The sequence below is a fragment of the Mus caroli genome, chromosome 2 (genome assembly GCF_900094665.2).
Source record: "Mus caroli chromosome 2, CAROLI_EIJ_v1.1, whole genome shotgun sequence".
Taxonomy (NCBI): domain Eukaryota; kingdom Metazoa; phylum Chordata; class Mammalia; order Rodentia; family Muridae; genus Mus; species Mus caroli.
The window spans coordinates 24,204,567-24,231,077 of NC_034571.1; positions in this window are offsets into that span (position 1 = coordinate 24,204,567).

Here is a 26,511-nt window from a genome sequence, read left to right on the forward strand (position 1 = left end):
AATGGGGCTCAGAGCTAAACAAAGAATTCTCACCTGAGGAATACCGAATGGCTGAGAAGCACCTGAAAAAATGATCAGCATCCTTAATCATCAGGGAAATGCAAATCAAAACAACCCTGAGATTCCACCTCACACCAGTCAGAATGTCTAGGATTAAAAATTCAGGTGACAGCAGATGCTGGCGAGGATGTGGAGAAAGGAACACTCCTCCATTGTTGGTGGGATTGCAAGCTTGTACAGCCACTCTGAAAATCAGTCTGGCAGTTCCTCAGAAGGAAGTGGGGAGGGAGAGGGATAGGAAGAGGGGGGAAAGGAGAGGGGGAGAGAGAGAGAGGGGAAGGGGGAGGGAGAAAGGGAGAGGGAGGGAGAGAGGGAGGCAGGAAGGGGGAGAGGGAGAGACAGAGACAGAGACAGAGACAGAGACAGAGACAGAGACAGAGACAGAGACAGAGAGAAGAGGCTATGAAATCTCCAGGGATGTAATTCCTCCAGTAAGGCTAAACTTCCCCCATGACCTCATCAAACAGCAACAGCACCAGGGAGTAACTGTTCAAATCCATAAGACTGTGAGGGGTAGTTCCCATTTAAGCCACCACAGTGGCTATGTGTCCCTACAGAGTGAGAACTGACAGGCTTTTAAAGGTTAAAAGGGGAGTCCTGTGGCTCAGAGAAGACATGCCTCTTAGACTTGACTGTAGCAGAATGTTTCCTGGGATACTTAGTCTCTACTCATCCTAGAGGGAGGGCACTAACAGTCCAAAGAATGAGCCCTAGCCAAACCCAACTAGGTGAAGTAATGGCACTATTGAGATTATCCACAGGCACATAAGTCACTCAGAGGCAGGAGCATCACCAGCAAGTCTTGCTCCCAGCATGGGCTACTCAGGAAAGGCTGTCCCTGTGCACCCCCAGCCCATCACCACTCACTATAAATAGCACCCCAAGGCCTGGGCAACTGAAGCAGCAGGGAGTATGGTAGCTTCTCAGCAAATGTTCCCTAATGGCCCCTGCTCCTTCCACAGGGACGCCTCGTCACCATAACCACAGACCTGGCTGTCAGCCTATCATTCTGCCTGTTTCACTGTCCTGGCTATGGTCAAGGTCTTCTGTAAGTCAGCACAGCTACTCAACTTCAAGACAGTCGTGGTCATATCACACTCCGGCAAAAGGGCTTCACTGCCATGACAGATTGGGGACATTACTAAGTCATCAGGGACATGGGAAATTGAATAGCAGAGCTAATAAGTGCACACTCTTTGTAGTGCAAAAGACAATGTTTTCAAAATGGATTCTATGCTGCACTAAAACATGTCTCTGGAAGTCTGAGATGAGAGCCTTGGCAATTTCCAGGCCAGGTCCTGTAAGCACAGAGGGAAAACTAGGAAGACTGTGCTGGGAGAGCAAGAAGAACAACCCCAACGCAGGATTCAAGCCTCGCAGCAGAAATTCAATGTACTTATCCTGGAATGTAGTAAAGAATACTGCACACTGTACACTGGAGCTAGAGAGACAGTGCTCATGAGCACTGAGTGCTCTTCCTGAGGTCGCAGGTTCAAGTCCCACCATCACATAGTGGCTCACAACAGTCTGTAAGGCAAGCCCCAGGGGATCTGATAATTTCCTTCTGGACTCCACAGGCACTGCACACACAGGATACACATACAGATGAAGACATGCACACATACACATTAAAAAATAAATGAATAAAGATTACTTTTAAAAGAATACTATGTGTCAAAACTTGAGAAATGAAGCTAAAACAATATGTATACAAGGAAATTTAAGGTGTTAAATAATTGTTTTGGAAAAGCTGAAAATGTGTGAACTTATCTAAAAATATGCAAGAGAGAAGCAGGCTAATACAAAACCATGAAAATAAATAATAAAGACTGAGGAAGAGAACACAGGCAGCCCCAGTTCACAGTGAGAAACTTAAGTGCCACATTATGGAAAGACTAGTCATGAATAAAGAGATATATGACAAATTAAAAGTAATAGAGACAAGTAGGATGGCCGAGGCAGGAGAATTGCCTCAAGTTCAAGCCTGAGCTACATATTGAGCTCTAAATCAGCTAGAGCTACATGGGGCATGAGACCTTGCCTCAAAAACACCCTCCATGTTAGGGATTGGTTCTTGCTTGTCTTAATTCAGCTCCCAAAAGCTGCACTTCCTGACTCTGAGGGTCCCTGCCCACAGTAGGCTTTGATTGTTAATAAGACATTGCTATACTGCCAATGGCTGGGCAGGAAGATGGAGGCGAGACTTTTAGATTTCAGGCAAGAGACCAAGGGGGAAGAAGAACAGACTGAATCTAGGGGGCGGGGGAGCAGAGAAATCAGAATTAAAGGCCCACCAACGTGTAAGAATCCAGGGAAGCGGCCCCAGGGGCCACTCCCCGGCTTGAGTCTGGGGAAAAAAACAAAATGTGATCTAAAAAAATGTTAACTCAGGAATACCAGAGGGAAATGTGTGCTAGCCGTGGGAGGCTTAGAAGTGCCCAGTCATTGAGCTAGTTGAGTGTATTAAAAATTAAGCTGACGTGTGTGTGTGTGTGTGTGTGTGTGTGTGTGTGTGTGTGTGTGTGTTTCATTCGTGAATCCAGAAGAACTCTGGCAGTTGGCTAGACGCTTGATCACCTGCACGGAGGGAGCTCAAAGTGGTTTAACTATTCACTGCCACACCCCAACGGCTCCAGAGATGGTTTGCTGTTCTGCTGTTGCAGGGAATCTGGTTAGGTTCCCTGCACCTGCTCTGATGGCTCACAACCACCTGGGGCCAGGTGCATGGAATTCCCCTCTTCCCAGGGTACCTGCACACCTGAAGGATATATATATATATATCAATAAATCCACCAAATTAGAAAGCAAACATATTTACATGTGCATCCATAAATTAATGGTTAATCGGAGAATATGGTACAAGTACATAGAAGCTTTATTTCATATACTTAAATTTTTAAATGAATTGACAAATTTCTAGGAAAATGCCTTCCAACACAATAATAGAAAATATTCATAATACTGAATTGAAGTCATAATTTAACATCTTCTGCCCAGCAAAAAAAAAACTATCTTCAGAAAATTTCACTCATTAATTCTATAAAACATCCAACAAAGAATAGTTAGAATTTGTGAAAGTCTGTTTGGCTGCAATGGTTAGACTTGCCACTTGACAGGATTCAAGGTCACCTAGAAGACATACCGATGAGCATGTTTGTGACTGTGCTTTCAGAGACTGACTGAGGAGGGCCAGCTCACCTTCAAAGTAGGTGACACGGTCTGAGGAAGAGGTAGTGCTGCCTGCCTATCTAGCTTCGCTTCTTCCTGAGGGAGAAAGCATCAGTTCTCACCAGTGCTGCTGCCACCACCACCACCACCACCACCATCGCTCCAGACACCACCTCCACTGCCACCACCATTGCCACAACCTCTAGCACTGCCACCACACTCTGTTGACATCAGAACTCCAGCTTCATTGACCTTCCAATGTGGACTCAGTGCCAGTGACTCTCCAGGTAGAGCCAGGTCTTCAGTGCCAAACTAGAACAGTCGAGGCATCCTGCTTCATGGACTGAGCAGCTACCAGATTCTCAGTCTCTCCTAAGTGCAGGTAGGCATTCTTGGACTACCTAGACCATATTGTGTGAGGCATTCTCACAAATTCCCTTTTATTATACATAGACACAGAAATGTAGCTATAGATAGATAGATAGATAGATAGATAGATAGATAGATAGATAGATAGATAGAAAGATAGAAAGATAGATAGATAGATAGATAGATAGATAGATAGATAGATAGATAGATAGATAGATATCCCATTGGTTCTGTCCCTCTAGAGAACCTTGTTATTCTAATTGTCAACCTGACACATACTACAGTCACTTGAGAAGGAAAGCCTCAATTTAGGGACTGTCATAGTGTCATACTGGCCTGTGGGCCTTCTGGGGGAAGGGGAGATTGTCTTGATAGTTAATTGATGTAGAAGATCTCAGCCCACTGTGGGAAGCACCATTCCCTAGGCCGGTGCTGCTGGGCTCTATAAGAAAGCCCCCTAAGTACAATACCATTAGCAAACCCTCAAGCAGCATTCTTCCATGGTTTCTGCTGCACTTCCTTCAGTTCCTGTTGGCCATAATGCTGGCTGTACAGAGCAGCTGGTGGGTCTGCCTTCATTCCTATCCACGAAGATTAATCGTGACCTGGAGTTGTAAGCCAAATAACTCTCCTCCTCCCTATGTTGGTTTTAGGCATGGAGCTTGTCACAGCAACATAAATGGAACTAGAAGACCTGCCTAGAGATCAGACAGTGAGGAACACCCCAGAGCTCACTGGAGAGGACAGTGTAGCCTGACAGCCACCCTGACAAGGGCAGAACAAGAAATAAAAGGAATGACCAATCTCACTCTGCCAATCAGCTCTAGCCATGTGGAAAGAGCCATCACCCCATGTCCACGTTCACTGTTAAAACACAGGCTAGCTTAACACAGGAAAGTAATGTTATTGACAGCATTGATAAGCTAAAGGAGGGACTCAGGCGAGCATCTATTGGCTGCTTTGTTCACCTCTCTCAAAGTGTTTGATGAAAGTTAACAGCCAGACTCTCACCTAAAGCCAGAGCATTAGCTGTGACTATCCATCCATCTCAGACTACACAATGACCACAAACGATGCAAAATTCCACCTAGTACCATGCCCGGCTGACGTCCACAGTCCAAAAACAGATGTAAGCTTCTGCCAGGAGCTGGCAAAGAAGCTAGGACTGGAGGGGCCATGACGAAAAGGCAAAAGGGAAGTGTGGAGTGTAAGCTGGTGGTCTGCTGGCCTTCCTCCTCTAGGCAGTGGGCCACTGTGCACACACAGCTCAAGGAAAGACCAAGACAGAAGCAGGAAGGAAAGGCTGGATCCTTAAGTGGTGGGATTTTAAGTCTCAAAAATGTGAGAAAATAAAAATTGGCCAGTTGGGAACATGGCTCAGTAAATAAGGTAATTGTTGAACAAGCATGGAGACTTGAGTTCAGGTACCCAGCACCTGTTTCAAAGCGGGGCATGATGGTGTAGGATTGTAATCCAGTATTGAGAGAGAGGAAACAGCAGATTCCTGCAGCTCCCTGGCTACCTCATCTCTCAGGATCAGTGAGCTTCATGTTCAGTGAGAAACAGTATCTCCAAAAAGAAAAAAGAAAAGAAAAGAAAGAAAGAAAAGAAAAGGACAGAGAGATGGCTCAGTGGTTAGAGTACGTACTGTTCTTGCAGAGGACCTGGGTCCCCAGAAAGCACTTGGTGGCTCAGGACTGTCTATAACCAATCTATGAGGTTTCTGTGACTTTGTTCTAGCTCGTTGTCATGTATAAGTGCTATATGTGCATACATGCAAGCAATGCAAATTGATAAGTATATAAAATGAAAATAAATTCTTAAAGAGAATAAATAAACATAAAAGAAAAGTTGAGGAAGACCCCCCCCAGGCCTCTGGCCATATGAACATGTGTGTATTACACAGGAGAAAGAAGAAATAAAGAAAGGAAGGGAGGAAGGAAAAGAGTGGGCACATGTGGCGTTCAGGGCACACTAAGGAAAGCCCCAGGGACTCCCAGGATTGAGGGAGTTGGCTGCAAGTCAGGTCTTTAGATGGCAAACCCCAGCTTAGAGGAGGAGAGTGTTTGCTGGATGGAATCCTCCTGCTGTTCTCTGAATGTCTGAAAGGGACATTTAAGCAGCACTGCCTTCAGGAACAGCCCGGCAGTCAGAACCTCGATACCTTGATACATTGGCATCCACAAGGTCTGGCGCTGAATCAAATGTAGCAGTCAACCTGAGAAACTGATCAAGAGGAAAGGAAGGGAACTAGAAAGAGGCCTGTGGGAACTCCAGATATTAAAGTCATCAGATGCAGTATTTGAGGGTTTTGTCAGCCTGACAAAAAACCTGAGATAAACAACTTAACAGAAGAAAAGATCTATTGTTACTCATGTCTGCTGAGGTCTCAGGCCACAGTCATTCGGTTCTGCATCTTCTGGGCCCAGTGAATCGGAATGTGTTGAGAGGAAGCTACTTGCTTCTTAGTAGCTGAGGACTGGGGAGGAGGAAGAGAGGACAAGAGAGATCCTTTAAAGTCAACTTCACAGGGAATGATGTCCTCCCATTAGGCCCCAACTCCAGTTATTGCTCTGGGGACCAAGCCTTCAACGCCTGAGCCTTGTGGGGGGTATATTTCCTATCCAAACTATACCATGTGGCCTTTAAGTAATTCTGAAAAAAACAATCAAGAAGAGACATGGAATTGATGAACAATTTGAGAGCAGGCATATATATATATATATATATATATATATATATACGCTTGAGTTGACAAGATATTAATATAAGAAGCTAAAATAACTTAAGAGTGAGCTCAGAAGTAGAATAGACCCAGTCAAGAAAATAACTGAACTAGAAGACAAGTTGAAGGAACCCCGGATGGGAAATAATGAATCCTAAACCAGGCTTGGTTGTGTAGACAGACCTGCCTCAAAGATAAATAAATACAAATTAAGGAAGGTGATAAGATTGGAGACAAAGCGTTGATACTCAAAACCATTCAGAAAGCTCTAGAAGGCCATAATCAAGGGAAAAGAAAAACAAGAAAAGACACACAGGTAGAAATTGTCTGTATAGGAAATCAAAAGGAATTTGCAAGAATCTAAACTGAAGCAAGGCCAGAAAAGTCATACAAGATTCAACACACAAAACCCAAATCCATGTGTATGTGTGACTATCTAAGTCACAAATACTATTTCATTTATAAAGCAAGTAAAATAATTAGGCATAAACTTAGCAAAATATGTAAAGGGTTAATAGAGAGCTGGAGCTGCAGGTAGCTATGAGCAGCTACCATGTGGGTGCTGGGAATCAAACCAGTCCCCTAGAAGAACAGTAAGTGCTTTAACCACTGAGCCATCTCTCCAGCTCCCCAGCCAGGCTTGGTGAGTCAGACAGGTCTACTCTACAGTGCATATGGAAGGACACAGGTAATGGAAAGGCAGAAACTGGATCTTACTACAGGTAAAGCCACGTTAAAGAATAAAGTGAAGAGCCAAAGCATGATCCAGATGGAGGACCAGAGGGGGAACTGGAGCTCACCCAAGCATCACACCCAGCTGACAGCCAAGGAGCACACAGAGCTACTTGTGTACAGGAGAAGGATGCTGCTCCTGGAAGATGCTGCAGGACAGGACACTGTGGGCCACAGAGCCAACTCACAAAGGTGTCTTCTGACCTCCACGCGCAGGCTGTGGCACATGCTTGCACATACATGTGCACTCTGTATGCATGGTAGGGCATGCATACTTATACCCATAAGATTAAAAAATACATGTAACATTTTTTAAAGTCTGACTTTGATCTTGAGTTCACATCTTTGCTGCCCAAAATAAACTCACCAAAAAGATCCTGGATTTAAGTATAAAATATAAAATTATAGAGCATTCAGGGAACAAAGGTATGAGGTCATCCTCTAGCCCTGGGACAATTTCCTAGCTGATACCAAGAGTGTGTGAAAGGGAAAATTGATTTAAAAAAAAAAAAACCCAGCCTTAATCACAATTAAAATGGTTACCTTCTGAACAATATTTTATCCAATCAGCATTTGGCCAGGTATCTGGCACATTCCATAAAGACTAAAGGAATAAAAATAAATGAGTTGTTCTTCAGACAACAGAACTGAGATTTCATCTCACTTAGATCAAAGAAATGCCAATGTTCTCCACTATGATCATAACGTGAAGCCATTTACAAAGTAAATACAGAGAGGACCTCGTGCATCTGAGGGAGGCAGGCTTCAAAGGATTGCAGAGGAGAGGGCCCACAATTCACCTGCAGACACTGAATGTCTCTCAAGCTTGGCGATGTCCTCAGGATGCAGCTCTTTACCACAGCCACTCAGTGTGAACAAGCCTTCAGAACAACATGCAGTAGAGTCAGTGTGATGGGCAGATGGTTTAGATGGCTTTCCACGGGCACTGGAGATGGCTCAGTGGTTTAAGGGCACTGGGTGCTCCTGCAGAGGCCCAGGGTTCAGCTCCCAGCCTCTTTGTGGTAGTTCACAACCATTCATATCTTCAATTGCAGGAGATCTGATTCTCTTCTAGCCTCAAAGGCACCAAACATGGACATGGTGCACACACATACATGCAGGCCAATGCTCCACATAAAAAAATTACACAAATCTTGAAAAAAAACACCCAGTGAAATTACTAGATTTAATGAGAGATTGTAGCATAATTGTTACATACAAAGCTAATAAACAAAGAACAATTGCTTGAGGAGTGTGGTGGTGCACACCTTTAATCCCAGCACTTGGGAGGCAGAGGCAGGTTGATCTCTGTGAGCTCAAGAACATAGAGTTCTAAGATAGATAACCAGGGATACATAGAGAGGGCTTGTCTCAAAAACTAACAAGCAACAACAAAAAAGCAATTGCTTTTCTTTATCCTAACCAAAATTAAATAAAGATGGAAAATGAAAATTGTAAAGGTATACGGAGAATAAAACAGAGAGTACATAGTTCCTGGGGTAAATGCAGCGACATATGCTCTGAGCGTTTATGAAGAAAGTGATAAAAGTCATTTTGGTGCTATGTGGAGATTATTCTCACCATCCAAACCACGCTGTGCAGATGCCTCTGACCTCCCCCGTTCACACCACAGCCTGCAGTTTCAGTATATACTCTGTAATGACACATGGACGGCTTTGGTGTGAACAGGGCTTGTCGATCTTGGTAAAAGCCAAGAAGAGCAAAGACTATCGAAGAATCTCTAAGAAGCACCTCTGAGCCTTCATAGTTCCTGGAGATCCAGACGATACTCCAGCCCATTCCATACCCCTAAACTTCCAGCTAGCAAGTGGGCTGAGAGAACGAGAAACACCGTGCTCTTATTCAGTCAACACAACTGTGTGTGTAGAAAAGAAGAGAAACTCTAAACTACTTGAATCTCTGAGATTGCTTGAAGCCAGTTGGTTTTCTATATAGTAACAACAAATACTCAAGCAGCCTTTAAATACCACTTCAGTACTACCAACTACTTATGAAAAGAGTCACTACAAAAATGTAGCGGAGCTGTCCTCTCAATGCCACAGAGCATTGCTGGGGAAAACTGAGGACCTGGGCAGGGGGGCGGGGGGGCGGGGAGGTCAATCACCATTGGTGAATGGGAAGACTCAATATGGTAATTATATTGGTGCTTAAGAGTTGGGTTTAGCTCAGTCCCCAGCTCCAGCAAAAAAGAAAAAAAATGTATATCATTTTCTTCCCATAGTGATCTGCTTCATGTCACAACATGCTTCATGGAATTTGATTAACAGATTCTAAATTGCATATGGAAGCGCAGAGACTCAAAGATCATCAGGGACCTGCAGATGCAGACAGAGCTGAGATACTGTTACTTGAAATAGAAATGTGTTAGGGGTCATGGTGAGCATGCTAATGGGCTCAGGAGCAGATAGGCCAGCCCTGAGATCCCAGAAATCACATGAACACACACATGCATGCACACATGTACATGTGCACACATGCACACATACACACATGCACACACACTCATACTCTCTCAGATACACACACTTTCACACATGCACACATTCATATTCTTTCAGATAAACATACTCATACACATGCACACACATTCTTTGTCAGATACACACACTTTCACACATGTACACATGAATACACACATTCATATTTTTTCAGATACAAACACTCATATGCATGCACACATGAACACATGCACCCATGCACACACACACACATACTCTCTCAGATACACACTTTCACACATGCACACATGCTACATACATTCATATTTTTTCAGATACATGTACTCATACACATGCACACGCTCACATTCAGATGCACACACATTATTACTCATGAACTGTATTCCTTATTTTCCATGTTACAGTCACAAAATACCTGAGAAAAAACAACTTCAGAACAGAAGGGTCAATTTGGGCTTACAGTTTGAAAGACATGGTCTACCATGCTAGGAAGTCATAGTGGCCAGAGCTTGAAGCCATTGAAGTACATCTGCAGTCAGGCAGCGGAGTGCAGAGAGGAAATGGGATTGGGCTAAGCTGGCTCCCCACCACAGTGAGTCACTTCCTCCAATGAGGCTCCACCTCCATAACATGACAGAATAGTGCCAATTCCTGGGGACCAGGTGTTCAAACATATGAGCCTGCGGAGGCATTTTTCAACACACACTCACACATACAAACACACACTCATACATGCGCACATACATGCCTGCAAGTCTCTCTCATACACACACAAAGTAATCAAATTTGCTGCTGCTTAGGAAAGGGAAAGTCTTTTTTAAATGCAATGATGCTATGTTGACTGACAATCCCCTTCTTTATACCCACACATAGAAATGTATTCAAAGTGGGCCCAACAGAACATTAAAACTTCTAGAAGAAAACATAAAGTGGTTTCATGGCCTTTACCCCAAGCTTAAAGTTCACACATATGGGACTTTGGTCAAATTAAGAACTTTCATTTGTCAAAAGAGTTGGAGGGCAAGAGACAGATGAAAAGATATTTCCAAGCTCAGACCCTAGGGGATGGCTCTACAGCACATAATGGATCCCACAAGTTAATACACAAGGTGTAAGCAGCTCAATTTTTCAGTGGGTAAGAGATCAAATAGACACTTATGAACAGAAAACATGCATGCAGTCAGTTCACACACAAAGACATTCAGCATATTAGCCCAGGAAATGCAAATTCAAGCTCAAGGAGCTGTCAGCTATCAGAAAGACTAAAGCAGCCGGGCATGGCGGTGCATGCCTTTAATCCCAGCACTGGGGAGGCAGAGGCAGGCGAATTTCTGAGTTCAGCCTGGTCTACAGAGTGAGTTCCAGGACAGCCAGGGTTACACAGAGAAACCCTATCTCGAAAAACAAGAAAGGAAGAAAGGAAGAAAGGAAGGAAGGAAGGAAGGAAGGAAGGAAGGAAGGAAGGAAGAAAGAAAGAAAGAAAGAAAGAAAGAAAGAAAGAAAGAAAGAAAGAAAGGCTAAAGCTAAGCAGATAATAGTAGATGCCAACAGAAGGTTGGAAGTCACCTGTAGGGCTGTCTAATGTTTGGACTTCTCTGGATCATATTACCATCAATAAAATTCACACAAGAACCTCACATCAAAAAACAAAAATAATCACACATACAAAAAAACCTTCATAATGTTTGAATATAATAAATTAATGATATCGCTTTGTTCTGCATTCATAGCTATCTGTGGTCATGTGTGGCCCACAGGCCATGGGTTGGACACACCTAAACTTTCATGTTCTGCTGGCAGAATGAAAAAATAATAAAATAATAATTACATACAGAAATTCTGGGAAACCTTAAACAACAGCCTCCAGAATCCAGCAATTGCACTTCCAGGTGTGTATGCAACAGAAATAGTGGGGCCACAAGGAGATGGTCAGGAATGTCCATGGGTACCATATGCCTGTGAATGCACTGCATGGTTGTGAAAAATGCCTGTGAAGGAATCACAGACTGCACTGCTGGACAGAAGTGTATGGGATTCTGTTTCCATTTACACAAGCTTAGAAATAGCTGGGACAGAACTGTCCCCTTGAAAGACACAAGCTTAGCCAATTCCCCAAGCAAGGAAAAGACAATCTGAACAGGCCTCTATCTAGTAAGACCTGAAACCAGTAAGTATCAACTTCTGGGGAAAAAGGCATCAGGCCCTGTGGGAGTTTCTGGTGAATTCTACCAAACATGGAAAGGAAATGGTGCACCAGTCCTCAGCATGCTCTTCCAGGAAAACACACACACACACACAAGTGTGCAAATATCACTGTGCTCATTCTGGGGCCAGCTACCTTGACACAATGGTTAATCTTGATTGTCCATGTTGGCAGTGTTTAACATCACCATGGAAACACCTCTGAGCATGTATACAAGGGAGCTTCTGGCCTGTGTGCACTGAGACAGAGAGATGCACTGTCAGTGGGGGTAGTACCACTCAGTGGTACCAGGGCCTGGATTGAATCAGAAGGAGAAAGCACGTTTGACATCAGTGGTCATTGCTCTCTGCTTCCCGACTTCTGGTGCGAGGTGATCAGATGCCTCAAACTCCTGTTATGATGCCTTCCCTGCTGCGACAGACTGTAGCCTCCAACAGTGAGCCAAAATACACCCTTCCTTCCTCAAGTTGCTTTGGCCTGGTTTTAGATACAGCGGTAAGACAAGGAAAAAACGAAATGAAACAAAACAAAACAAAAAAGCATGTGGCACATTTCATCTGTCAGCTCAACTAGACGAAAGGGAGAGAGATTTCAGCAAACTTCCCACATACTTCCTAGCATTAGGGAAGCTTGGGAAACTGACCTAAGCCAACCTGTCCTCACTGCAGGGTCTGAGCCCCATTCACTCAGTGCAGGCCAGGTAGGGTCCTTGCAGGACCTAGTAAACAACTACACGTGCAACAGAAGTAACTACCTAGATGGGAAAACTGTGAACCCACAGATGGGGAGACTATCATACATGATGCTCCACCCTCAACTTACCTGCATACTTAGCATCCTTCCTGTCCAAACATCTGCTAGGTGTGGCAGACAACCAAGCTCATTCCAACATGTATATTTAAAAAAAAAAAAAAGAAAGAAAAGAAAATGACCTTTTTAAAATTTATTTATTTATTTATTTATTTTATGTATATGAGTACACTGTCATGGTTTTCATACGTACCAGAAGAAGGCATCAGATTCCATTACAAATGGTTGTGAACCACCATGTGGATTTTTGGGACTTGAACTCAGGACCTCTAAAAGAGAAGTTAGTGCTCTTGACCGTTGAGTCATCTCTCCAGCCCCCCTCCCCATGACCTTTTAAAAGCTACAAAGAACCATAAGCTCAAGTGATTCTGAAAATAGCAGAATGAGAAGAATCATTATTCAGATGCACTCAGAGATACAGACATCAAGACGGTGTACTGTGGCCTATGGGGAAGAGGTGTGTCCCTGTATGAGTGAACATTCACAGCAGGAGCATGGCAATATCAAGGACCTTGATAGCTCAGGCCTATGGCAGTGGCAAGGCCTTCTCCTGATCAAGCTCAGTGGAACAGCAAGGCCCTCACCTGATCTGGTTCTGATATTGGCAGTGTGTGGAGAAAGCATACGCACAACTTCCTCCTGCAGGATGACTGCAGCCTGAGACTGTTCCCCTCAATAGACTCCTACTTAGATTAGCTAAACCCCTCCTCCTGCAGCTATATAAAATAAAGGGCTGAGTTTCCAGACTTCTGATGTGTCTCCATCAGAGCTCATGACTCACCCAATCCCAGCTCTTCTGTGTATCATTTCTTCACCCCAGTCATATCATCCCAGTATAGTGCAGATCTCAGCAGTAGGCCAACAGACAGATACATAGGTCATTGGGACAAAACAGAACCCAGAATCAGAGCCACACAAACAAAACTTCAAAAGCAATTTGAGGGGATGGAGAGGTAGCCCAGCTAGTGAAGTGCTTCCTTTGAAAGCATGAGGACCCAAGTGTGACTCATAGGACTACGTAAAAAACAAGATGTGGCCATTCCAGTTTCCATCTGTGCCCTGCAACTGACCCTGGGCCAAGCTCTCCATACCCAAATCCCACTGGGAGAGAGCTGGTTTCCCAGGAGTGCTGATACACCTGAGAGCACAGGTAAGACCACTACTTCTGCTCAAATACCTGGCCCAAGAAGGAGCTGCCTGGAACCCTCAGGACACAGGAAGTGGGAAAGGATGCTTCCAGATTCCATCTGCACCTAGAACTGAGCCTGTGCCACAGCTCTCCATACCCAAATTCCACCTAAAGAGAGATGATCTCCCAGGAGTGCTGACACACAGGCTAACAAGAGGGAAAAGCCACAGTCAGAGACAGCAAGACCAGCTAACACCACAGATAACCAGATGGCAAGAGGCAAGTGCAAGAACATAAGCAAAAGAAACCAAGGCCACTTGTCATCATCAGAATCCAATTCTCCCAACGCAGCAAGCCCTGGATACCCCCAACACACTGGAAAAGCAAGTCTCTGATTTAAAATAACATCTCATGATGATGATAGAGGACTTTAAGAAGGACATAAATAACTCCCTTAAAGAAATACAGGAGAACTCAGGTAAACAGGTATCCCTCAAAGAATTATAGGAAAACACAAACAAACAGGTAAAGAAATTGAACAAAACCATCCAGGATCTAAAATTGGAAATAGAAACAATAAAGAACTTACAAAGAGTGACAACCCTGGAGATGGGAAACCTAGGAAAGAGACCAGGAGTCATAGATGCAAGTATCACCAACAGAATACAAGAGATAGAAGAGAGAATCTCAGATGTAGAAGATACCATAGAAAACATTAACACAACAGTCAAGAAAATGCAAAATGCAAAATACTCCTGACCCAAAACATCCAGGAAATCCAGGACACAATGAGAAGACCAGACCTAAGGATAATAGGTATAGAAGACAGTAAAGATTCCCAACTTAAAGGGCCAATAAATATCTTCAACAAAATTTAGAAGAAAACTTCCCGAACATGAAGAAAGAGATGCCCATAAACATACAAGAAGCCTAAAGAACTCCAAATAGATTGGACCAGAAAAGAAAGTCCTCCTGTCACATAATAGTCAAAACATCAAATGTACAAAACAAAGAAAGAATATTAAAAGCAGTAAGGGAAAAAAGTCATGTAGCATATAAAGGCAGACCTATCAGAAATACACCAGACTTCTCACCAGAGATTATGAAAGCCAGAAGATCCTGGACAGATATTATACAGACCTTAAGAGAACACAAATACCAGCCCAGGCTACTATACCCAGCAAAACTTTCAATTACCATAGATGTAGAAACCAAGTATTCCATGACAAAACCAAATTTACACAATATCTCTCCACAAATCCAGTCCTACAAAGGATAATAGATGGAAAACTCAAGGAAGGAAACTACACCCTAGAAAAAGCAAGAAAGTATCTTTCAACAAACCCAAAAGAAGATAGCACACAATCATAATCCCACCTCTAACAATAAAATGGCAGGAAGCAACAATTACTATTCCTGAATAGCTCTTAACATCAACGGACATAGACATGGACTAACAGACTGGATACGTAATCAGGACCCAGCATTTTACTGCAAACGCACCTCAGTGACAAAGACAGACACTACCTCAAAGTAAAAGGCTGGAAAACAATTTTTCTAAGCAAATGGTCCCAAGAAACAGGCTGGAGTAGCCATTCTAATATTGAATAAAACCAACTTTCAACCAAAAGTTATAAAAAAAAATGCAAGGAGGGGCGCCTCATATTCATCAAAGGTACAATCTTCTAAGATAAAATCTTAATTCTGAACATCTATGCTCCGAACACAAGGGCACCCGCATTCATTAAAAAAAAAAAAAAAACAAGCCGGGCGTGGTGGCGCACGCCTTTAATCCCAGCACTCGGGAGACAAAGGCAGGCGGATTTCTGAGTTCGAGGCCAGCCTGGTCTACAAAGTGAGTTCCAGTACAGCCAGGGCTATACAGAGAAACCCTGTCTCGAAAAACAAAAAAAACAAAAAAACAAAACAAAACAAAAAAACCAAAAACAAACAAACAAAACACACACACACACACAAAACAAAATAAAACTTTACTAAAGCTCAAAGCACACATTTCACATATAGAGGGCTAATATCTAATATATACAAAGAGCTCAAGAAGTTAGACTCAAGAGAACCAAATAACCCTATCAAAAAAATTGGTAACAGAACTAAATAGAGAATTCTTAACTGAGGAAACTCAACTGGCCAAGAAGCACCAAAAGAAATGTTCAACATCCTTAGTCATCAGGGAAATGCAAACCAAAACAACCCTAAGATTCCACCTCACACAAGTCAGAATGGCTAAGATCAAAAACCCAGGTGACAGCAGATGCTGGTGAGGATGTGGAAAAAGAGGAACACTCACTCCTCCATTGCTGGTGGGATTGCAAGCTGGTACAACCACTCTGGAAATCAGTCTGGCAGTTCCTCAGAAAATTGGACATAGTACTACCTGAGGACCCAGCTATTCCACTCCTGGGCATATACCCAGAAGAGGCTCCAACAATGTAATAAAACACATGCTCCACTATGTTCATAGCAACCTTATTTATAATAGCCAGAAGCTGGAAAGAACCCAGATGTCCCTCAACAGAAAAATGGATACAGAAAATGTGGTACATTTACACAATGTAGTACTACTCAGCTATTAAAAACAATGACTTTACAAAATTCGCAGGCAAATGAATAGATCTAGAAAATATTATCCTGAGTGAGGTAACTCAGCACAAAAGAACACACATGGTATGTACCCACTGATAAGTGGATATTAGGCAAAGATCATGGAAAACCCATGATACAATTCGTGAACCACATGAAGCTCAAGAGGAAGGAAGACCAAAGAGTGGATGCTTCAGTCCTACTTAGAAGGGGGAATAATATAATCAAGGGAAGTAGAGGGTGGGAGGGACTTGGGAGGAGGAGAGGAGGGGGAGGGGAAAAAGAGGGTCAGAATCAGAGGAGATGGAGGAGATGTACAGAGGGTCAATAAAGTGAACAGAGGCATGTAGTAATGGGGGATAGAGAACTGGGGGTAGCAACCAGAAAGTCCCAGATGCCAGGAAAGTAAAAGCCTCCCAGGACCCCACAGGGATGACATTAGCTGAAATACCCCACAAAGGGGAGAGAGAACCTGTAGAGACCATATCCAGAGGTTAAGCATGCCCCCTCCCCTGGTTGAGGGATGGGGCCATTCACCCTTCTCCAAAATTTTAACCCAGAGTTGTTCCTGTCTAAAGGAAATACAGGGACAAAGAGTGGAACAGAGACTGAAGGAAAGGCCATCCAGAGACTGCCCCACCATCCCACATGCAGACACCAAACTCAGACACTATTGCTGATGCCAAGAAGTACTTGCTGACAGGAGCCTGATACAGCTGTCTCCTGAGAGGCTCTGCCAGTCCTGACCAATACAGATNCGGATGCTCACAGACAACCATCAGACTGAGCACAGGGGCCCCAATAGAGTTAGGGGAAGGACTGAAAGAGCTGAAAGGGCCTTATCTGGCATCAATGTGAGGGGAGGCCCTTGGTCCTTTGAAGGCTTGATGCCTCAGTGTAGAGAAATGCTAGGGTGGCAAGGCAGGAGTGGGTAGGTGGGTGGGAGAGCACCCTCATAGACGCAGGGTAAGGGAGGATGATGGGATATGGGGTTTGCAGAGGGGAAACCAGGAAAGGGGATAACATTTGAAATGTAAACAAAATATCCAATTTAAAAAAGAAAAAAAAAAAAAAAACAAGACATGGCTGTAAACACCTAGGCTTGTAACACCCTCTCCATGACATCAGCAGCTAGCCAATACACACAGAAAGACTGACCAACAGACAGAGACAGAGTAAACAGAGAGAAGGGGGAGACAGGCCAACAGACAGACAAAGGAGAGAAAGGGAGGGGGCGAGAGAGAAAGAGAGAGAGAGAGAAAGAGAGAGAGAGAGAGAGAGAGAGAGAGAGAGAGAGAGAGAGAGAGAGAGAGAGAGAGAGAGAGAGAGAGAGAGAGAGAGAAAGAGTGAGACAGAGAGAGAGAGACAAAGAGAGAGACAGAGAGACAGACAGAGACCTGCTTGTGGACGTTGTACATCGTGGTGCGCACTAGGCTCCGCACCACGATGTACAACGTCCACAAGCAGTGAACATACAAGTTCACAGGACCAGAGGGGTGATATCAGATGTCTTCTTCATTCATCCTCCACTTTGTGTGCTGACTAAATCTAACTGCAGGCTCTCTTGCTGGAGCTGGAGCTCACTGACTAGGCTAGATTGGCTGCCAGTGAGCCACAGGCATCCTCCTGCTTCTGCTTCTCCAGGACTGGAATGACAAATGTGGGCTACTCCAAGACCTGACTTTTTTTTTTAATGTTTGCAGCTCAGGTCCCCATCCTTGCACAGAAACACTGCACCAGTGCGGTGCTTGAATAGACATGGCCCCAGACTCATCTGCTTGAAGTCCCACAGACTGTTAGGAGGTATGGCCTTGTTGGAGTGGGTGTGGCCTTGTTAGAGGAAATCTGTCACAGTGGGGGTGGGCTTTAAGGTGTCCTATGCTCAAGCTACACCCAGTGTGGCACACAGTCTCCTGTGGCCTGTGGATCGAGACGTAGAACTCTCAACTCCTTCACCAGCACCATGTCTACCTGCACACTGCCATGCCTCCCACCATAATAATAACAGACTAAACCACTGAAACTGTAATCCAGCCCCAATAAAATGTTTTCCTTTCTAAGAGTTGCCTTGGTCATGGTGTCTCTCCACAGTGATGGTACAGCGATGGAAACCCTAACTAGGACAACCAGTTAAGCCATTTTCCCAGCCGGACATGTCACATATTTGACAAAGGACAAGTATCTATAATACATAAAGAATTCTCAAACCTCAAATTAAATGAACAATGAAATTATAAAATGGGCAAGAGGCATGAGCAGACATATCTCCAAAGGGGGACAGGCAGATGGTAAACAGACCCATGAAAAGATGCCCAGAAGCACCAGCTGTGAGGGGACACAGATTAAACCCGCAATGAGCTATCACAACAGGCCTATCAAGGCAAACCCAATAAACACTAAAGCCTGAACCAAACGCTGTAAAGGGTGCAGAGAAACTGCACAGCGCAGAGCCTGCTGGATAGAAGGGGAAAGCTATAAGCACTCTGAAAAGCAGGCTGGCAGCTTTTTGTAAAACAAAACCCTCAACAATATTTCCCAGCAATTGGACTCCTGGGCATTTATACCGGAGACACAAGAACATGCTCACTCAAAACTTAAATGTTCCCAGCAGCTCTGGGTGTCATGTCTCCATGACCAAGTGCCCTTCAACAGATGAGCAACTTACAGTCCCACTGTGGAAAATGGCAGCATTAAAAGGAGCCACAGATAAGCACATTGTTTGCATTAGTCCCACAGGGACAGGACTGAGTGCAAAAGTGTTCCGAAGGCCAAGGCTACAAGAGTCCTTTTATAGATTATCCTAGAACTTCAAGCTACTGAGAGCCTGTGGAGAAGTGGAGGCCATGGCTGACCAGAACCAGGACTAGAGGGAAACAAGTGGTGGCCAGAAAGCTTCCCCCACCAGAGGTCACATATTGACAGTTGCCCTACAACTAGAGGTTACAGATGTCAGCATCATGGCTCTGGTATCAACTCTGGTTCTAGAACTAGTCCCCACCAGTAGAGTGCACAGACCTCTGATCATCCCGTCTGGCTCCACACAGATCTAAATTGATGGGCATTGTACAGCCTAGCAGCCTCAGTCACTGAGGTCTCCACACCAGCCCTGTGTGGTTTCTGCAGCTGGGGAAGGCAGGAGCTGTGTGCAGTTACTGCTTTTGCAATATAAACATCACTGAAAGCGGGAAGAGCAGTCGTGAAAGCACCCAGGCCCTGTGCATGTGTGTGTGTGTGTGTGTGTGTGTGTGTGTGTGTGTGTTCTGTCAGTTTCACTGCTGATATAAATTTGCTTGGCTGTGACAAACACGGGGCTGCTCCAGCAAAGAAAGAAAATAGTGTCTGGCCTGGCCTTTTCTTACCTATGGGGTTAAATGCTCTCTGGGACTGGCCAGGGCAGGAAGAAGAGCTGAGCTTCTGGGTTGGATCAGCTTGGATGTGACTTGGCTGTGTTCCTTGCCAGCATCTGGCCTGAGACACCCTGTCTCCTTTCAGGTGCTAAGAACTAAAGGGTGAAGAGGTTTGGAAAGATTGGGGGATGCAGGGACATGGATGCTACAGCAAGCAGGAGCCTTGAGATCCCAGGCACAGATCACTTCTCATCTGCAAGAAGGGTGGCCATTTGCAATCATGCGGCAGGAGGAAGCTGGCCATGGCCAAGGCTAGGTCCTGTGTTCCATATGCACCTGGAGGAAAGGTGCATAGATGTGGGCTGTAGGGTCGGCTGGAATCCATTAGGAAAATTCAGAGGCTTGCTCCAGAGCTGGTGAGACAGAAAATGGTACAGCAGCATCAGAGGACAATCTTCGGTCCCTCAAAAAGCAATGCAGAATTCCCACGTGGTCCAGGGAAAAGGATGACATAGCCACACTACCATTCCAGTATTTGCAGTAGCCTCCTTCATAATAATCCAAGGGAGCTGGAGAGATGGACAGTGAAGGCGTCTCTTGCTCCTCTTGCAGGGGACTGTGTTTGAGACACATTAAGTATGCACAGGCATCTATTCCAGGTGTGCAGATGCCCTCCCTGTTATGTCTCAGTGGACACCAGCGTGCACATAGTGTGCATTCAGACAAGCAGACAAACATACACACATAAATACAATTTAAAATAATCATAGTAACCACCCAGGAAGGAACACAGCCAGTGTCTTTCCACAGGTGGACAGTTAAGCAAAGGTAGCCTCCAGGCACAAGAGGATAACTCGGGTGCTACACCCCAAAGCCTGTGCTGAGCAAGGGGAGCCAGACCTCAAAGACCACTCATTCACTTGGTGGGTACAAAATGCTCAGAAGTAGCAAAGCCACAGGAGTATGTAAGTGGCTGCTTAGGGACTTGGATGTCAAAAGCTAAGAGGCTTTGTCTGTCTGTCTGCCTGTCACCGCATCTAACTGTGTCACCCTGGCTACCTTCAGCTTCACAGGTACTGGGATGACAACTGTGCACTAGCACACCTGCCTCATGGGCTTCTCTTTGTACAGCCAGCCTTGTAGTGTAAGCCTAGGTCCAGGAGACCAGAGCATTACACTTCACTGGCCCAGGAACAGCCGGGAAAGAGAAAGAGTGTATATGTGTGAGTGTGTGGTGTATACGTATGTGTATATGTGCATAGTGTGTATGTGTGTTTGATTGTGTATGTGTGTTTGGTTGTGTATGTGTGTGTGTGGTATGTATGTGTGTTTGTGTATGTGTATTTGCTGTATATATGTTTATGTGGTTATATATTGTTGAGGTTGTATATATGTATGTGAGTGTAAGTGTGTGAGTGTGTGTGTGAGTGTGTATGTGTGTGTGATGTGTATGTGATGCATATATGTGTGCATATGTGTGTGATGTGTATGTCTGTGTGTATAAACACCATCTCAGATGGCCCACCTCAGACAGGGCTCTGATGTCCAGTGAGTATCCAAAGCACCAGTCTCTGGCTGGGCACCTGCAACTTCAGGCCACACACAGGGCAGGCTCAGAGGCCTGACAGTGTCTGTCCCAGGATGGCAGAGTCGGACCCCTGAGGTAGAGGAGAGACCTGAGCAGATGCTCTGGGGTGTGGGTTCAGGTGAGCCCTGGGGAGAAAGAGCAGACATGCAAAGCTAGGTGAGAGAGGGTGGAGCTATCCAGCCTCCACCCTCCAGAGCCAAGACTGTGGACCCCAGGCCGCTGCCTCAACAAGCTGGGCTCTTGGGTTTCTTGGCTGTCACTGGAGTGTTAAGGAACAGGTGGGTGTTGCCATAATCCCTACTTTGCAGATGAAAAAAAAAAAAAAAAAGAAATGTAGAGAGGTTAAGGCACTTCTCTGAGACTACACTGGCACTAAGTGCTGGACCAGAGCTCAAACTCCAGACACAGGGCCTGAAAACAAAGGCATGGGCTTGCTGCTGTCCAAGGCGCTGTCCTTCCCAGCTGCTGCTGGGAGCCCCTGAGAGCGCCCAAGCCCTGGGAGACACGCATGGTTTTCCAGCATCCCTCTGGCAGTGCTTCTCACACAACTGCCGTGAAAAGGCCTCATAGCTGGCGCTTGGCTCTTGGCTAATGAGAATGCCCAGAGCCCAGGGCGACAGAGGTTGGCAGGACTGAGGTCCAGTCCAGTAGGGACCTCCCTGGACCCAGTTTGCACTACGCCTGCTCTCCACACACCCCTGAGCTCTGCCTCTCTGCTCCCACTGGCTCCTGCAGCCTTTACCAGCCTTCCTACCACCTGTTCACCAGCCGGCCTGCTGCAGGGGCTTCTGACAGGCTCCAGCTGAATAATTTATTGTACATTCATGAGCAACTGGGAGGAAATATAAACAGCCCTGCATGGAGCTAGTGTGTGTGTGTGTGTGTGTGTGTGTGTTCATGTGCCTAGAGCCTGGTGTGTGTGCCGATGTGTATTTAAACATATGAACTCCTCTTTTTATATAACCTGGGATAAACTAAGTCTCACCATAGCAAAGGTAGTATGCCCCAGCTGATACCAAGGCTCTTGGTACCTGAGCTTCATCCACTATCATTTTGAACCAATTTTTCATGTTTTTAATACAAAAGAAAAAAGATTCACTTTTGAAACAGGCAATCAGAATTTTGACATGGAACAGGGTGGTTTTCCATTATGGGTTCTGTTCTGGAGTGTTCTCCAAGGGTTTAGTGGAGCATTGACCAGAAGTCTCTGGAATGGACACCCTTAGCCTGTGTGGGTTCTTTTGGTGACTGCCTCAACTCCTGCCCCAGGTTTTACACCAAGACTCTGACTCATTTGCTGGCCCTGACCCCACTATCTTGCACCTGGCCACAGGCTCCAAGGGCTGGGGTTAGGACGTGACTCTGCCATGGTCTTGACCTTCCTCGGGGGCTGGGGGAGGGGCCTATGGGACTTCCTTTCCCTGGATGAGTGGGAGCAAAACCTGGTTTGGTTATTTATCCTAGGTCCTTTGAGAAGTGGTTAAAATCTATTCTTAGGGACATGCATTTTCTAGGGTCTCTGTGTGGGTGTGCGTGGGTGCGTGGGTGTGGGTGTGTGTTCAGGTGCATAGAGCCTGGTGTGTGTGCATGTTTTTGTTCCTCTCCCAGGGAACAGGTTTTCTATTCTGAGTGGCCTCTGGGCCACCACCTGATCAAGTCTCCAGTTGCTTTTCCCTGCGTTGGCCACCATCTGTGTGCACCTGCCTCCAGCACAGCGTCCCCTGTTCTGGGCCATCTGCTCGCCCTCAATTTGACTATTCTTCTTGGTCTTTGGGGTGATCACTATTAGTCCCCCTTGGCAAGTGAAAGACACTGGTAGCTTCCTGCCTACACACAGTGTGTGGTCTTAGCCAGATCCACAAGCCCAAAGAGCCTCTTCTATCACTCCATCAGCTGTCCTCAAGCCCTACTGAAGTCACAAGGAACCTGAAAACCCAGTCCTTACCATGCCTCAGACACTTGAACCATGTCCACCTCAGCCTGACGTCCAGTGAGGACATTCCAGATGGGTATGGCCTAGTGGTGGCCTTCTACTACCAAGTTCTAACCTTGGGTTCTTGCCTATAAAGTCTCACAGACTGGGCACATGGTTTAATACCTCAAGCACCAGGCATGGGAATCCTTCTTGCTGTCCTATGATGCCTCACTCCCTAGTTCTCTCCAAAAAGTATTAATCCTACCTCATCTGCTCTTGAGCATAGGCCTGGGTTTCTCCCATTATGGAAAAGCTCCTGCTTCCTGCCTAGCCATCCCCCATACCTGGTAAGGAACTTCCTGCCTAGCCATCCCCCATACCTGGTAAGGAAAGAACCGAGAGAGATGCCTAGTTTATGTACACAGAACCAAGAAGGGGGAGAAATTCTGTAAATACTCAGTGTATCTACCTGACAAATGTTTGTACGGCTAGGCACACGACAGACCCAGAATTTATTGCAGAATCTCCCTGGGGATCCATGAGATGTGCACTATTCAAGGCTTGACCCTGCCTTCTGGGAGGGCCCTAGTTCCCTCTTGTTCCAAGAAGGAACATTAATTATTAGTAACAGGAGGCTGCACAAAACAAAAAGTGCTCCCAGACTCACAAACAGAATACCAAGTCACCAAGATGCTGCTCAGAAGGAAGCCAGGGGCTGCTCACTGGGCCTTGGTAGCTGCGGAACTGGCCATGGGCACTCACCAGGGCTTCCTAAGGCCAAGAGCAAACCTCACAGCTCCTCAGTGCACACTTGAAAAAATCATTCTGAAAGCCAACCTACAGTTCTGCAGAGAGGACTTAGGAGACACCGGCGGACATACACACAGATCCTCACCTGGAGTCCACAGCTCACAGAGAACACTCACATGGGTCCTCACCCAGGGCCATCTGGAGATGCCCTCTAGAGGTTATCCCTGTGGGTTCTCACCCAGGGTCAGCCAGAAACTTGGCAGAAGATATTGACAGCCACAAGTTCTAAAAAGGTCACCCATGTTAGAGGTCCCCAGAGAATTTTTCTAACACTCACTAATGTCCTAGGTGCCCTTGATAAATGGGGAGGGACTCTCACGATTCAGTACAGGACAACCCATGAATGTCTGTCAAGTAGATAATAATAATGATAGAGATAACAATAAAGTCACCCACAGTCCTCCATGGACACCTGGTGTTCCTGACTGACCCAGGGCTCCGTGCCTGAGTTTAATGGTCTCAGCCACTATTGAATGTGAGGTGCGAGTTCTCCTAGTTGAAGATACTGAGCCTCCTGAGGATCGAGAGCATAACAAAGATCAGTAATCAGGAGGCAGAGTCAAAGGTAGACCCAGTCCATCTTTGCCAGTCCCTCCACCATCATGGACACCGGCAAAGGTAGGACCCACAGCTGCTGCCATACCAAGTGCTACTCCAATCCCTTAAACACTTTACATGAGCTAAAACATTCCCATAGCTGTTGTGAGAGGTGAACACAACACCATATTTCTTTTTTCACAGATGAGAAACTTGGGGCTAAAAAAGTAAGTAATTTGACAGACCACTTAAAAATATGGATGAATAAATGAGTGGATAAATAGATACAACATATATAGAAGGGAAGAAGGACAATGGATGGCTAGATGAACAAATAATGGATAGATAAGAAATGAATGGATGGATAGACAGACAGACAGATCAACAGATGAACAGATGAATGGATGGACAGATAGATCAACAGATTGATGGGTGGATGGATAGATGGACAGATTGACAGATGGATGGGTGGGTGGGTGGATGGATTAAAGGGTAGACAGATGAAGAAAGAGATAGATGGACTGATGGATGGAAGAATGGACCAGCAAAAGACTTAGGTACCTGTAGTCACGTGCCTCCATGTCTCCCTCCAACATGCCCAGCCCAAGCCTCTTTCACAAAGATGGCAACAACACTGAGGGAAGACAAGGAATAGAAAGATAATAGATAGATAGATAGATAGATAGATAGATAGATAGATAGATAGATAGAGCAGCATGACACACCTTTAATCCCAGCATTCGTGAGGCAGAGGCAGGCAGATCTCTGTGAGTGTGCATCAGCCTGGTGTTCCTAGTGAGACCCTGTCTCAAAAATGAAAGAGAGAGAGAGAGAGAGAAAGGAGGGAGAGAGGGAGAAATATAGCGAGAGATAAAAGTAAGAAGGAAGGGAGGGAGGGAGGAAGGAAGGAGGAAAGAACGGAAGAAAGAGAAAGAGATGAATATGAGAATGAATAGAAATATACAGTGAGTGAGCTGGTACAGGGTCTTGGGTGAGCAGGGCCTCTGAATGAGTGTGATGGTGTGTTTCCCTCCTGAGCCATGTGCCTCCTTCCCTGTCTCAGATAACCCAGCCATGAACAGAGACATCAATAAATCATGGAATAAACACATACTCCCAAGCCTCTAGGCTTTTCCTTTGGGGAGTTCCCAGTTGTCAGCTGTACAGGGCTTTGTGAGCTCTGTCCTCTGATGAACTAAAAGGGCCATGAGGGTCTTTCTTCCTCCAATCCCACAATGGGCACAGTCCCCAATAAGTTTACACCCCCAGCCATTGTGAGAAAATGAGGGAACTTTTGAGAAATTCATTGTCATGACTGCAAAATCAGGGACTGTCCGTGCCAGCACCAGCGGCATGTGATATAGCACTTGGCCCTCAGTGTATGTTGAGATTCCGGATTTGATTTAAACTCAACTGGCCAACCTCCTAAAGGAAGCAAGAAAATACTGCTTGGGTATTAAAAAGAAAAAAAATTTTTTCAGAGAAAAACAAACCAACTGGAGCCCGTGGGGGAATCGGCTAAGGGAACATCTGGAGGGGAGGGCTTCATAATTCATGATTGAGACAGCCAGATGCAACGTTCCCCCCACGTTCTCAAGTTTAATTAAAAATGCTGGGACATTGGCATCCAGTACAGAGGCATCTCAGCCTTCCTGAATCTGACAGACTCAGAGGTGTGCTCAGTTTAGTCAGCCCCAGAAATGAAGCAGAGTCAGGGTGACTTCATATTCTGGAAGGGCTACAGCCTAGGGAGGAACAGCCGTCTGGCTCAGTAGGGCCTTGTAACTTCATCTCTACGCTCCCCAGGAGGCACATTCCAGCAAGGTTGAAAAGACATTTGCAATGGGAGCACACCTGCGTTTCTGGCAGCCTACCCCACTCCCACTCCGAAGCCCACCCTCCAGTGTCAGGTGCTGTAGGAACCCAGAAGAGGGGGCGTGGCCTCCAGGAGCTTCTGTTCCCAAGGACAATACAAAGTAACCTCACCCGATGGCCATTGGCACCACCACCACCACCCCATCCCACCCCCACTCCCAC